This window comes from Scyliorhinus canicula, chromosome 4, assembly GCF_902713615.1.
Source record: "Scyliorhinus canicula chromosome 4, sScyCan1.1, whole genome shotgun sequence".
NCBI lineage: Eukaryota > Metazoa > Chordata > Chondrichthyes > Carcharhiniformes > Scyliorhinidae > Scyliorhinus > Scyliorhinus canicula.
In genome coordinates this window covers 175,573,384-175,586,413 of record NC_052149.1, presented here as the reverse complement: position 1 = coordinate 175,586,413, position 13,030 = coordinate 175,573,384, and the positions used below count along the sequence as shown (strand labels likewise).

Sequence of the window (13,030 nt, the reverse complement as noted above, 5' to 3'; positions counted from 1 at the left end):
CACCAGTACCCTAAAATACACGAAGAATATCATAACTAATTGATTTAAATATGTTTTTCTTTTTGTCCTTCTGATAGCACTCACCACTTTGTTTTCCTCCAGCTGAGATGGCCTGTGATGAAAACGTGTCCATGATTTCCTTTCAGGGTTTGCTGCAGTTCTGCAATTAGTTGGCTGGAGACATAATTCTACTGGGATGTATCTGGTTCCCCCTCCTCCCGGAGACACCTCTCTACCGTATACAACTCCACCTAGTGGCTTGGGTGAAAACAAACAAAATTCACCCAGGTGAAGGACAACGAGTTTGAGTGACAAGCATCTCTTAAATGTGAAGATATGATAGTTGGCCAAGAAGCATTCAATCAGCTGCATTACTTGGCCACCACCTATCAATTTTGATCTGATGTTACAATGCCCTTCTCACCTCTGCATTATTTATATCATATGCATAACCTACTTCCAAAATTAACAGTTTACATTTTCACGTGCATTTTTAACAGCATAACCAGTAGGACAGGGGATCTAGGCTGTGTATTTAAGTCTCTTCGCGCTCTATACCGTTCTCTCCCTCTCCTTCTAATCTTCACCCCCCACCCACTTCACTCTAAGTGGAACCATCTTGCTATCAGGAGTGAGATTAAGATCTTTCTGTGTGGACGCAATGGATGCTACTTAATGGATTATTTACCTACCTAAAGTACTAAGCCAACAAATTACAGGATGCCTATCACTGTTGACATGCCCCATCTAGCAATCTATATGGCTTATCCAGTTTATTTTGCATGGGCTAATGATGCAGCTAAAATCAGAGATTTCACGGCACTACAAATGTAATAAGAATTAATCATTCAGTTCATAATAGAATCATAAAAGTTTAGAATGGATACTGCACAGGGACAATTTGGGTCCATGTTAGTTCTCTGGCAAGCGTAATTCAGCCAGCCGTCCTCCCCAGTCCTTTCCGAGTAGCCTTACAAATATTTTCTCCTCTGTTATTTGCCTGATTCACTTTTGAAAACGACAGGTGAATTCACCCTTCGCCTGACCTTCCAGATTCTAAGCACTTGTTGTGTAGATACTTTTCTTCATATGGTCTTCATCTGGGGCTGGTTTAGCACAGTGGGCTAAACAGCTGGCTTGTAATGCAGAACAAGGCCAGCAGCACGGGTTCAATTCCCGTACCGGCCTCCCTGAACAGGCGCTGGAATGTGGCGACTAGGGGTTTTTCACAGGAACTTCATTGAAGCCTACTTGTGACAATAAGCGAATATTATTATTATCTTAAATCAGTGTCCTCTGAATCTCAGCCCTTCCATCAACAGGTACACAGTTTTTTTTGGTTACTTTGTCTAGACCCCTCACGACTTTGAACACTTCTTTCAAACCTCTTCTCAACCTTCTCTTCTTTAATAATACCAAAAGTATTTTCCAATCCTAAATGCCATGGTTTTAACAATAGCTCAAATCTCAAGGACAAGGGATAATTGTTTATGGATCTCTTTCTTCCTGTTACTATTTGAACCCAATTTTTCAACACTGAAACCGGAGATGAATTTAAATAGAACTTGAAGGACTCGCAGCAGTCTTACAAAATATTCCTGTTGACTACCATGGGAGTTATACTCCACTGTGCTCAGATACTGGGAAACCAATAGTGTCAGTTCCGGTGGGAAAACCGGGGATACACCGGCGGCCAATAAATGTTTAGTGCGGAAGGGGTGTCTTGGCGAGAGGGCTCGTTAATGATATTGTAATTCAAACATTTTCCATTTTATACATAACACCAAAACAACACAACTCCTGCAAATTGCAACCCCCCCCCCCCCCTCTCCCCCCCCCCCCCCCCCCCCCCCCACCCACCCATCCCCCGGCCGGCAAGTCTGACACCCCAAATATGGCAATTCAGGAATAGGGCTCCAGTTCAATTTTGAACATCCCCGACATGGTGTTAAAGAAAGAGACCCAGAATATCATGTGTTTAGAACATGCCACATGATCAGTCAGACGTCTCCCACAATGCTCACAAACTCCCGCAAACAACCTACTCATCCTAGGCCTAGACAAATGAGTCCTATGCACTACATTAAGCTGTATGAAGCCAAGCCTAGGCCAAACTAGGACAGGGTGTTCACCCTCCGCAGGGCCTCACTCCACATCCCATCCTCCATCACTAGCCCAACACCTCCTCCCACTTGGCCTTAACCTTCTCAATTGGGACTTCCGGTGACGAGGATGTGCTGAGCAGTCACACATCAGGAGGCTCTTCTCCCGCGAACCTGAAAAATAATCACTTTTTACTTTAAAAAAATCCTGCAAAGCGAACAAATCATTCCTGCGGCATTAGCAGAACAACAGGGGAAATAAAGGATTCCGAACAAAAGCCAATCTAGGGGTTGAGCTGAAACCATGAGTGGGAAGAGCCTGGACCAACAACGGACAATGGGCCGACCGGCGCACGAGGTGGCAAACCCTAACCTTGCCGGAGCGAGAGGGCCAGACCAGCCGCACAAGACGCACTCCCTCACCAGGGGATGGCTGGATGACGTTCCTCTCAAGAGCGTTGAGAGAGCACAGAGACGAGACAAAGTTGGACATCTAGGTAGCGGTGAAGGGCGCGGTAGCCGGAGCTCTGGCACGCATGCAACTGGCCCGAGACAAAGCGAAATGGGCCCAGAAGGCGATGATCATAGACCTGGAAACGGCCACAATGGACAACAGAGACCGGATCGTCGGCCTAGAAAAAGAGGTGACGAGGCTGGTCGCGACACAAGACAGCTTGAAAGGAGAGATCAAAGACCAAGAGAACCAGCCAAGGTGGCAGAACTTGCGAATCGTGAGCCTACCGGAGGGGATGGAAGGCAGGGACCCAACAGATTATGTGGCCCAAATACTGGCTAACCTGGTGGGAAGGGAAAGCTTCCCCAACCCACCAGAAATAGACAGAGCACACCAGTCACTCTAACCAAAGCCCAAAGCTGGGGTCCAGCCAAGGGCGATTATTGCGAAAATGCACCGGTATCAAGACCGGGAGAGAATCCTGTGCTGGGACAGACAGTCCAAAAACTGCAGCTGGGAATGTCACCAGACCAGGACATTGGGGCTGACCTGGCCAAATGCTGGGCCGAATTCAACAAAGCAAAGCGTGCGCTGTACAGGAACGGTGTAAGATTTGGAATGCTGTGCCCAGCCAAGCAAATGACACTTTTGTACAGTCCATGTGGAGGAGGACAAGTTGGTCGCAGAGTGCGGCCTGAAAAAGCAGCAACAGGGAAGGAATGAGGTGCCCACAGAGCAAGACTGTAACAATGCAATGTTCTACTATGAGGGGGGGGGGGGGGGGAGGGCTCCCCCCCTCCCCCCTGTGGTAAACCACTGTTACGCCTTTATTAGGTGATGTATGGTAGGACCTGTACTACAGGTTCGCCGGTAGTCCCTGCTTGCTGATTCCGCCCAGTAGGCAGAGTATAAATGTGTGTGTCCCCCATGCAGCAGCCATTTCGCCAGCTGCTGTGGGAGGCCACACATCTTAGAGCAATAAAGCCTCAGTTGTATCCAACTCGTCTTTGTTCAATTGAACGTGCATCAATTTATTGCTCTAAGATTTTCTAAAAATGGACCTCCGTATCAAGCCAGATCACCTGCAGCTGGATCCACAATCAAGCGATGCCAAAAAGGACTTTAATCACTGGCTAGCTTGTTTCGAGGCATAGATCAACTCGGCACCCAGCGCTATCTTGGAGTCTCAGAAGATACAGATCCTGTACTCAAGGTTGAGCTCCAACATTTTCCCGCTGATCCAGGACGCGCCGAACTACGCCGAAGCCATGACACCTCTCAAAGAAAACTACGCGCAGAAGACGAACACGCTCTTCGCCAGGCACGTACTCGCCACTCGCTCTCAACTCCCTGGTGAGTCCATCGAAGGCTTCTGGCAGGCCCTCATCCCACTTGTCCGGGACTGCGACTGTCAGGCCATTACAGCCACTGAACATTCAAACCTCGTTATGAGGGATGCATTCGTTACGGGGATTGGGTCGGACCTCATACGCCAAGGACTGTTAGAGGGGGCCACGCTCAATCTAGCTGAGACAACATTCAGGCCTACACCCCCAGCCGCGTGGCCCACCCCTCCTATACATCGTGGACCCCACAGACCGCCGCCCCAGTGGGGGCCTTACCCAGCCAATAGTCCTGCGCCGCTCGCCAGCCATCGCACCGCAGGGGCCCCCGATGCTATTTTTGCGGCCAGCAGAAACACCCCCGCCAATGCTGCCCGGCCAGCGCTGCCCTTTGTAAAGATTGCGGTAAAAAGGGGCATTTCACCGCGGTGTGGCAGGCCCGTGCAGTCGCTGCTGTCGCCCCCACCCCCCTAGTCTACGTACAATGGGCGCCGCCATCTTCACCTCTCCGGACCACGCGCGGCCAGTGAGTGCCGCCATCTTCACCTCCCCAGACCAAGCGTGGCCAGTGGGTGCCGCCATCTTGCTCCCCTCAGACCACGTGCGGCCCATGGGCACCACCATCTTGTCCAACGCCTGAAACGTGCGGCCAATGGGCGCCACCATTTTGTCCCACTCAAGATCTTCCGCGCCGCCATCTTGTCTTCCCCACGGCACATGGACACCAACAGCATTTCAGGACCTGGGCCCCACAGGCTCCCCATCATCCAACGTCAGCGACGACCGACCATGACTTGCCTCAGTGACAATCGATCAGTCTCGTCCGCACAACCTGACCACCGCATCGACTAGCGTGACAGTCAGTGGCCACGTGACCTCTTGCCTGCTGGACTCAGGGAGCACCGAAAGCTTCATCCACCCAGATACGGTAAGGCACTGCTCCCTCGTGGTACACCCCGCCAACCAAAGAATCTCCCTGGCCTCCGGATCCCATTCCATTGTGATCCGGGAGTACTGTACGGTTACACTCACGGTCCAGGGCGTAGAATTCAGCGGCTTCCACCTCTACGTCCTCCTTAACCTCTGCGCTGCCCTACTAGGCCAGGACTTCCAGTGCAACCTCCAGAGCCTAACACTAAAATTCGGCGAGCCCCTACCACCCCTCACTGTGTGCGGCCTCGCAACCCTAAAGGTCGATCCGCCTTCCCTCTTCGCAAATCTAACCGCGGATTGCAAACCCGTCGCCACCAGGAGCAGACGGTACAGCACCCAGGACAGGGCCTTCATCAGGTCCGAGGTCTAGCGGCTGCTTCAGGAAGGCATCATCGAGGCCAGCAACAGCCCTTGGAGAGCCTAAGTGGTAGTCATTAAAACTGGGGAGAAAAACAGAATGGTCGTGGACTACAGCCAGACCATCAATCGGTACACGCAGCTCGACGCGTACCCCCTCCCACGCATATCTGATATGGTCAATCAGATTGCACAGTACCGGGTCTTCTCAACGGTAGACCTCAAATCCGCCTACCACCAGCTCCCCATTCATAAATCAGACCGTCCATACACTGCCTTCGAGGCGGATGGTCACGTCTATCACTTCCTCAGGGTTCCCTTCGGCGTCACTAACGGGGTCTCGGTCTTCCAAAGGGAGATGGACCGAATGGTCGACCGGTACGTTTTGCGGGCCACCTTCCCGTACCTAGACAACGTCACCATCTGTGGCCATGACCAGCAGGACCACGATGCCAACCTTGCCAAATTTCTTCACGCCGCCACTCTCCTAAACCTCACCTACAACAAGGAGAAGTGCGTGTTTAGCACGACCCGCTTAGCCATCCTCGGCTATGTGGTCCAGAACGGAGTTCTGGGGTCTGATTCCAACCGCATGCGCCCCCTCATGGAGCTCCCCCTCCCCCATTTCCCCAAGGCTCTCAAACGCTGCCTGGGATTCTTCTCATACTACGCCCAGTGGGTCCCAAACTATGCGGACAAGGCCTGTCCACTCATAGAGTCCACCCACTTTCCCCTGACGGCCGAGACACAACAGGCCTTCGCCCATATCAGAGCCGATATCGCCAAGGCCGGGATGCACGTAGTAGACGAGACACTGCCCTTTCAAGTAGAGAGCACGCATCAGACGTCACCCTAGCCACCACCCTCAATCAGGCAGGCAGACCAGTGGCATTCTTCTCCCGCATCCTTCATGCCTCAGAAATTCAGCACTCATCCGTCGAAAAAGAGGACCAAGCTATTGTTGAAGTTGAGTGGCATTGGAGGCATTACCTGGCTGGCAGGAGATTCACTCCTCACTGACCAACGGCCGGTAGCCTTCCATCCTCCCCCTGCCCACGCCCAAGGATGAAGAGGATTTTGGCACGCTCCTGGAGTCGCCAAACATCAGGCCAGCATCGACATCGCCGCCGCCACTACGTCGCTCCCAGCGGAACATCAAGGCCCCGGACCAGTTAAACCTCTAACTAGTCCACTGGACTTCAAAAGACATTTTTTTTCACTCTCAAATATTATAAATATAAATTCATTGCTGTATATAGTTCTCCACCACCCCTGCCGGACTCAAGTTTAACAGGGGATGAATGTTGTAAACCGCTGTTACACCTGTATTAGGTGAACTGGAACGACACAGTTTATAAAGAAGAGCATGGCAAAAATCCCCAACAAAGATACGCACCGACTGATCATGGGAGGGGACTTTAACTGTGTACAGGACCCCCGGACAGACAGGTCGAACCCCAAAACAGGAAAGACCTTCAACCTGGCAAAATAACTCAACCTTTTTATGGAGTACCCCAGCTGCACAGGGGCACGAGGCAGGGATGCCCGTTATCCCCGTTGTTGTTTGCCTTAGCGATAGAACCACTAACTATCGTGCTCAGAGCGGCAAAGAATTGGAAGGGGAACTGAAGAGGAGGCAGAGAGCACAGAGTCTCGCTCTATGTGGGTGGCCTGCTCCTCTGCATCTTGGTCCCGCGAAGCAGCATGGAAGGAATTATGGCGCTGCTGAAATAGTTTGGAGCCTTCTCGGGCTACAAACTCACTGTGAGCAAAAGCGAGACCTTCCCGGTGAACCCGCAAGGGGGAGGGGCAGAGCTGGAGGGGCTGCCGTTCAAACAGGCCTGGCACAAATTCTACCTGGGGATCCAAATCGCCCACGACTGAATATGTCCACAAATGGAACCTGGCCTACCTGACGGAGAAAGCAAAAAAGGACCTGCAGAAGTGGAACACGCTCCCACTCTCCCTGGCGGGAAGGGTGCAGATGATCAAAATGAACGTATTGCCCGGGTACATCTTCCTGTTTAGATCCAACCTCATCTACATCCCCAAGGCCTTTTTCAATTCACTGGACAGATAGGTTATGGGTTATGGCATTTGTATGCGAGGTTGGAGGAGGGGGGGTGGGGGGGTGGGGGGGGGGGGGGGGAGAGAATGCAAGGATCCCAAAGAAAGTACGAATAGAATGCCCTCCCAAACTTGCAGTACTACCACTGGGCAGCGGCAGCAGAGAGAGTAAAGGGGCGGATAAAGGAGCCGGAAGCCGAACAGGTGCTCATGGGAGGCGGATTCCTGCAAGGGGACCTCCCTCTGGGCCCTGGCCACGGCGGCACTCCCATCCCCACCCAAGCATTCAACCAGCCCAGTCGTGGTGGCAACACTCCAGTCGCGGAATCAACTGCAATAACATTTCGGCCTAACCGAAATGTTCGGCAAAGCCCGCATCTGCAACAACCACAGGTCCACGCTGTCGCTCAAAACTACCTCCTTCAAAATGTGGAGGCAGAACGGGGTGGGGACACTGACAGCTAGGGACCTGTACACCAACAACAGGTTAACAACGCTCAAAGAGCTGACAGAACCATTCCAACAGGGGGCAACAAATTCAGGTACCTACCACTCAAAGTCTTTCTGCGTAAAGGAACAAGGACGTACTCATGACAGTCATGACTAGAGGAACTGCTGGACGCAGACATCTTAGTGAAAGGGAACTGTAGTGACATGTATGGACGACTGCTAAGGGGGGCCGACACCTAACTGGATGAGACGAAGGAGGTGGGAGGAAGACTTGAGGGTTGAAATAGGGTGGGGACTCTGGAGCGAAGCACTGCACAGTCAACTCCATCTCAACATGCACAAGGCTTAACCTAACGCAGCTAAAAGTGGTACATAGAGCCCACTTGACCAGAACCTGAATGAGCGGGTTCTTCCCAGAGACGGAGGACAGATGTGAACGGTGCCAAGAGGGCCCGGCCAACCACGCTCACATGTTCTGGTCTTGCACCAGACTTGCTGGGTACTGGACAGCCTTCTTCTAGGCAATGTCTGAAGTGGTGGGGGTCAGGTGGAGCCATGCCCAAGAGTGGCAGTCTTTGGGGTATCAGACCAGCCAGATCTCTTCATGGGGAGGATGGTGGACGCCCTTGCCTTTGCCTCCCTGATCACCCGCCAGAGAATCCTGCTCAGCTGGCGGTCAGCAGCGCCGCCTAAAACTGCAGACTGGCTGTCCAACTTGTCGAAATCTCTCCAAACGGAGTAAATCAAATTTGCCATCAGTGGGTCGAAAGAAGGTTCCCACAGAACGTGAGAGCCATTCACTCGGTTGATCCAAGACCGGTGTGTAGCCAACAACTCGATAGTCAAAGAGCAAGAAAGAGTTTCCACGACACAGAAGGAAAGAAAGGGAGGAAGGGAATGGGGGGGGGGGGGAGAGAGGGGTTCAGGGAAACAAGAAATTCAACCAAACCCAACAGGAGAGCCAGCGGATACAAGAAAGGGGAGGTGAGGGCAGGAGTAACAGCACTGGGAACCAGGGGTGAGGGGGGAGAAAAAGAGAGGGGAAAACAGGGGGGAGCGATACACAGGGGACCACAACTGCCACAGCAAACACTGAGGAAAGGACAAAAGAATGGAAAGGGGAAACTATGATATATCCATGTAAATAGTTAAAACCGGTCTCGATGTAAATAACTCTAATGGTACTCCCTATGTACTCGCATGCGTAACTCCCACTGTTCTGTTCATATTTATATCTGTTATGTACACCAAAAAACCCAATAAAAACACTTTTTTAAAAACCCTCTCAACCCACCCTGCATCCTTGGCCATGATCTTTCCATAGATATCTGAGGTACTCCCTTCCTCCGACCCTGCATGCGAAAGAACCCTCCCCATCAACGAGGTTGACGATGCCACAGGCAAAGTCAGAAAGATCTGTATTGCAAAATTGCAAACTTGTGAGTATCTGAATGAGTCAAACCACGAGAGCCAAAATTTCTCCGACAATTCCTCCAAACCCACAAACCATTCCACCAAGAACAGATTCCCCCATTCCTTCCAATCTCTTCTCTTCCCACCCTCTGAATGTGGCTTCCAACTCGCAGGCTGAAACATATGGGGCTCGATTCTCCGTTTCAGGGACTATGTCCCCATGCAGTCGTGAAAACTGTGGTTTCAGAGGTCCACAGAGTCACACCACTGCAGGGGGCTAGCAGGGAGCCGTTGTGGAGCTCGTAGCTCCAGCTGCAGATATGGCCCACCGCACTTCCGGGTCAGAGGCCACGCATGCGCACAGCAGTGGCCACCAGCGATCGCACCATGTACCATGGTGGACTTAGATCGCCGACCTGGACGGCGGAAATAGTGCCCCCGATCGGACACATGCCCGGCCCGGACCGCATGCACAAGAAAGGCCCAGTCCCATATGAGCCCCCCACTGCCCTCCGATTGGCCTGCTCCCGACCAAAGCGGCCGCGTACTCAATCCGCAGTTGCCACGCGAGTTTCCCGAATGGCTGGGACCATATTAGAAATACGCACCTGGAATTCGGCTGATCGGGGGAGGAGAATAGCGGGGTGAGCGTCTGGCAGTGGCCTCTGGTGGTGATACTCTGCGCGGCATACTCCCCGAGTATGTCGCTTTTCAAGGGGCGGAGAATTGCCGAATGGCGCTGGCCCCAATTTCATGTGGGAAACTGGATTTTCCGCCCCATCACCAAACGCAATTTCAGCGTTGGGGTGCGGAGAATCCAGCCCTTGGTTCTTGCGGATCGTAGCCAGCCTCGTACCGCCCCCAATTTAAAATATTGCTGAAACTGCCGTCATATCTTCAGGGTGGAGACAACCACTGGAATTGCCGAATATTTTACCGGTGAAAACAGGAGTGAGGCAGTTGCTACTGCCCTCAACCCTGACCCCCAACATGATTTTGACTCAATCCGTACACATGTAGCCTCCAGATCCCTCCATCGCCCCAACATCTTCTGTGCATTAATATATTCAGTTCGGCAATGCTAATCCTCCTGACGGCCATCCCTCTGAAGGACCGTCCGTCGCATCATTATCACTTTGCCTGCCCAAATAAAAGGATAAAATCTATTTCTCAACTACTCAAAAAAGGTAGAAAAACCGACAAATACTGGAACACGATCAGAAATCTTGGTAAAATATTCATCTTGACTAACTTGAATCTTGCCCACCAAGGGCAACGGAAGACTATCCCACCTTTGCAAATCGGTCTTGACACTTCCCACCAAGTCCGTAAAGTTAAACTTACGGAGCTAGGCCCAGTCCCAAGTTACCTGAACTGCCAGGTCCCTGAAATAAGAACCAGCTAAGCGGAACGTCAACATTTCCAGATTAGCTCCGTGCTCTGTGGGAGTGATCAGAAGGCACTTATTTTTCTCTAGGTTCAATTTATACCCTGAAAAAGTGCCAAGACGTTTCAACAGCGCCATTATATCGCCCATTGTCGGGTCTGTCACATGAGGATCGTCAGTGAACAGGGACACCCCCTGTTCCACCCCACAACCCCCCTCATCATCCCCCTCCACCTACCCAAAGCCAGCAGGGCAGTGGCAATGGCCAACGGTTCCACCGCCAACACAAACAATTGAAAATACCCTGAACTCAGGTTGTTTGTGCGGACACTGGCCTTTGGCGCCTTATACAACAACCGTACCCATGGCATAAATTTAGGCCCTATCCAGAACTTTTCTAGAACCGCAAACAAGTACTCCCATTCTACCCTATCAAACGCCTTCTCGGCATTGAGTGCAACAATGACCTCCTGCTCCGTCCTCTCCGATGAGGACAACACCACAGTTAACAACTGCAGCACATCAGAGAATAATCGCTGACCCTTAACGAAACCCGTCTGATCCTCCCCAATAACTTGAGGGAGACACAGCTCCAGCCTTAGTGCTAGTATCTTGGCTACAATCTTGGCATCCACATTTAATAGGGGAATCATGAGTGACAATGGTCCTTGTTTTGATTGCTTTGAGTGGACCGAATTCCCAACATGTAGCCGCCAGCCCTCTCTGCCCTCAGTCGAACGGCAAGACTGAGAAGGGCGTTCATATCGTTAAACAGCTCCTAAAAAAAAGCACTAAACAGTCAAGATGACACCTATCTCAAGCTCCTAAGCTATCATTCAGCACCACTAGTCATTGGACTCTCGCCTGCTCAGATGCTGATGAACAGGCAACTGTGAGCGACCTTGCCCAGTATTCCTCAAGAGCCAGTGAACCACACATTCCTAAGACAATTAACCTCTCAAAATAGGAGGCAGAAGGGATTCTATGATAGGTCCACGCAAAAACTCCAACATCTGTAGCCAGAGGACATGGTGAGATTAGAAGATTCCAAAGGAAATGCATGGTCTAAGCAGGCAAAGGTACTGTGACAAGCAGGTCCAAACTCGTATCTCATCATTACGGATGAAGGTGCTGCCTTGAGAAGGAACAGAAGAGCTTTGCTCAAAGTCCGGCAACCGTTTATGATGTAACCACCAGAAGAAGCATGCAACGGTCCTAACACAGCTGAAGAACAAACGGTGCAACCAATGAAACAAATACAAGAGGAAGATACTTTGACACATGAAGAACATCAAACACAAACACACTAAAGAAGATGAAGTAACTTTGCAAGTTCTGCAGTCACTGAGAAGATCTACAAGGCTAAGGCGCAAACGCAAAAGACTGAACTTGTAACAGACTGTAAATATTCCAAGGATGTAAATAGTTATCCATATCATGGTGAATTGTAAAAAATAATCTAATGCATGTAAATAATTTCATTTTCCAAAGGAAAGGGGTCGTGATGATATGCATAAAGTAATTCTGTAGATAACATTATACACGAACTCCGATCACCAGGTGGCAGTGTAAACCCACCACGTGACCCCTGTGTCCAGGGGGTTGGGAGTAAGTTGTGTTGGAGGATAGACATATTTTGCAGTAGCTCTATAGCAATTAGTTAGTGTGAGTAGTTTATTATTTTATTTATCCTTTATCCTAGTTATCTTTATCACGCAGTTGTTTCATAATAAATTATTTGAACTAGATGTTCTGTAGTTCATCATTCATATTGTGGGTTTCCTCTTAGTGCTCCAGTTTCCTCCCACAAGTCCCGAAAGTTAGGTAAATTGGGCATTCTGAATTCTCCCTCAGTGTACCTGAGCAGGCGCCGGAGTGTGGCGACTAGGGGCTTTTCACAGTAACTTCATTGCAGTGTTAATGTAAGCCTACTTGTGACAATAATAAAGATTATTATTATTATATCTGCCAATCTACAGAACATGACAGTCAGCCATCTATTTTTGACTAAAAACCTAGCCCAACTTTTACACAAGTACATAATTCCCCACCATCAATCAGTCCAAAGCATAAACCTAACCATTATTTAGCATCTCCTCCTCCTCGTACAATTCACTAAGAGGGCGTTGGCGACCATGGACTGGTCCATGATTATGCTTCGCAAAGTGCTGCATTGGTTTGCCATTGCCTTATGCAGTAGCAAGAAGTCTTACAACACCAGGTTAAAGTCCAACAGGCTTTTTTCGAATCACTAGCTTTCGGAGCGCAGCTCCTTCCTCAGGTGAATGAAGAGAATGTAGTAGGACTAACCAGGAAACTCTCCCAACTCTTACTATCTGCCATTAGGCATATTGGAAGGATTTACAGGCTGACATCAACGTGTATGTGGCCACATTATGAAAGCACATTCAATGACAATCAAGTCCCAGAGTGGGATTTGTTGAACCCAGAGCTTCTGGCCAAGAGGTGGGGTGGGGACCCACTGCCCCACAACCTCCTGCTGTAAAATGCCTAGGAGATGTGT

General features: G+C 50.5%; 1 protein-coding gene across 5 annotated transcripts in view; it reads right to left on the bottom strand.

Moving 5' to 3' along the window:
* Nucleotides 1-13,030, bottom strand: part of LOC119965186 (histamine H2 receptor-like) — a 73,195-nt gene that overhangs the window by 35,032 nt on the left and 25,133 nt on the right. For 2 of the 5 annotated variants that reach the window (XR_005460449.1, XR_005460450.1), the window contains exon 3: nt 85-258. The exons of the other annotated variants lie outside the window; for them this stretch is intronic. The gene's annotated coding sequence lies outside the window, so the exon portion shown is untranslated. The remainder of the gene's footprint in view (nt 1-84; nt 259-13,030) is intronic. 5 annotated transcript variants of the gene reach the window in all.